The sequence below is a fragment of the Brassica napus genome, unplaced genomic scaffold (genome assembly GCF_020379485.1).
Source record: "Brassica napus cultivar Da-Ae unplaced genomic scaffold, Da-Ae ScsIHWf_1312;HRSCAF=1874, whole genome shotgun sequence".
Lineage (NCBI taxonomy): Eukaryota > Viridiplantae > Streptophyta > Magnoliopsida > Brassicales > Brassicaceae > Brassica > Brassica napus.
In genome coordinates this window covers 51628-54232 of record NW_026014728.1, presented here as the reverse complement: position 1 = coordinate 54232, position 2605 = coordinate 51628, and positions in this window count along the sequence as shown.

The window sequence follows — 2605 nt, the reverse complement described above, 5'->3', positions numbered from 1 at the left end:
ATTTTATATCAAATCAATTATGTGCATGTTTCATTTAGAATATCTCTTTAACTAACAACACAATATATAAATTGAAAACACACAAAATCCCGCGGGGTAGGGCGATTTATTACCTAGTGTTTAAAAATAATTTAAATATAATAATTGGTCAATATTTTTTTGTCTTAACTATACATTTGATTTCAAATTGGTTATTCATTTTCTATATTGAATTGCATCTATTTTTGAATTTAAACATATGATTATTGCCAGTTTTAATATAACTAAAATAAAATCAGATTAATTTACTAAATGCATTTAGTTATGTTCTTCATTTAGATAGTTTTTAACATTCGGATATTCATATTAGTACTTAACAGTTATGAAACTTTCGGCTAGAGAAAATTTTCATCCATTTAAGAATTGTGAGACGTAGTATAATTTCCGTTTGACTCCTTTATGTTTTGATCAAATTGTTTTTTTTTTCAATTTTGAAGCCCGTTAATGTCTGCTTTTTATATGGTTCAGTTTGAATATTTTGTACCCAAAATTTTAGATAGAGATGAAAACTCAAATCAAAATTATTTATTTTATAATAAGTTAGTCTTAACATAAAACCAAATATCTAATATATTATTTAGAAATTAAATAATATGTTTTTTGAAACACTAAGAAAATAAATATGTATAAAACTAAAAATTGATTATTAAAAATAAAAATTATTTTAAAAATAAAATAAGAAATGTTTTTATTTATTTCCATCAATATTTTGTAAAGAAAATATTTGTAATTACTTGAAAATAAACAAATTTTGAAAAGAAATCTTGTACATGTGTATATATAATTGATTTTTTTAAGAATCCATTATATTTTTAAATGTAATTATTTTAATATTAATACAACTCAATTAAGTATACTTTTATAACTGACTTTAGAGAAATTAACTTAAATATGATTTGTAAGAAACCTTCCAAAGGTTTGTACTTTGTAGTATGGAAGAAGATGGTTGAGACGCAGAATGAAAGAAAGGTTAAAAGGCTTAGAAATGACAATGGATTGGAGTTTTGCAATCAGCAACTGATAAATTCTGCAGAGGACAAGGAAATAGTAAGGCACATGACATGCTCATACACATCCCAATAAATGGCTTTAGAGAAAGGTTGAGCATAGCAATAATGAACAAGGAGTGTAGTATGTTGAGTGAAAGTGGCTTAGGCTTGAAGTTTTCGGCAAAGGCTGCTGCAACGGCTGTGTTTCTAATAAACAGATCACCTTTGTCAGTTATAGAGTTCAAAATAGCTAAAGAATTATGGACATCTCAGATGCCAGATCTCAACAATCTTAAGAAATTTGGTTGTCTGGTTTATGTACATTCAATAGAAGGAAATCTCCAACCAAGGGATAAGAGAGGTATATTCACAGGATATCCGGATGGAGTTAAAGGTTACATGATATTGTTTTTGGAAAATCAAAAGATGGTGTGTTGTGATTCTCATAAAGCAATAGAATTGTAAAAGAATGTTGTGCACCATGAGAGAATGAAACATGTGGCAGTCAAATATCACTTTGTTCGGGATTTGATCAGTATGGGTGAAGTTCAAGTTCTAAAGATTGCAACGGCTAATAATCCAGCAGACATATTCACTAAGGTATTACCAATGTTCAAGTCAAAAGAAGCTTTGAGAATGCTTTGGATTACTAATAACTGAAGAAAAGAAGAAGCTGAGACTGGCGAAGGGCTTAGGAGGAGTTCGGTGAAGAACTCAAAGATAATCTAGTAGAAGGTTCAGAGAGGATCCAGTAAAGAGTTCTTGTGTTTACAGAGAAGGTCATGAAGTCTGAGGAGTCATCCAAGTTTTGTGATGAGGTTAGAACTTGTCTTTTTTTTGTTAACTGAGGTTAGAACTTGTCTAAGGTGGAGATTTGAAGATATAGACAAGTTCTCTTCCGTTCAATTGGTTCAGTCAGGGTTAGAGCTACACCGGCTTGTGTGATTGTGCAATGGTTTAGTGTTAAGTAAACCAGCTCTCGTGTTCTCGGATTAAAGACAAGTGTAAGGCTAAGATATAAAGCCGTGGATTTGATCTAATACGGTGATCTAATGATGTAACAGTATTAGATCAATCATACGAAAAAAGTTGTAACAGTCGAGAGAAAGAAAAGAGATAGAAGAAAGACGATTGTAACTATACGGTGATCTAATGTTTCAGGTCGTTGGAGCCAGTGTATTGAGAGAGTTATGACCTTTTATGTAATTATTTCTTATATAAGGATGTATAGACAAATAATTAAAGATTGTATTAGGTCAACTATGCGTATAAGAAGCAAACGCCTACTACGACATTGAATAATAAGAAAACTCTTTATACCAAACTAGAATTTTGACATGGTATCAGTGCTATAACCTAAAATTATAGGTTTTCGATTCTTGACCTACTCTATCTTCATTCCTTTCATCTAAGTATTCTTGATCTCTTTATCAAGGTACTCTTCGTTCTACGACTATGACTGGAGAAGATTCTAGTGGAACCAAGGATGGTTCTACTCTCACATCTGATATTCCGTGTTTTTAACGGTTTTAAACTCGTTTTGGAGAAATTAAATGGTCGGTTTTAATTAATGTTTT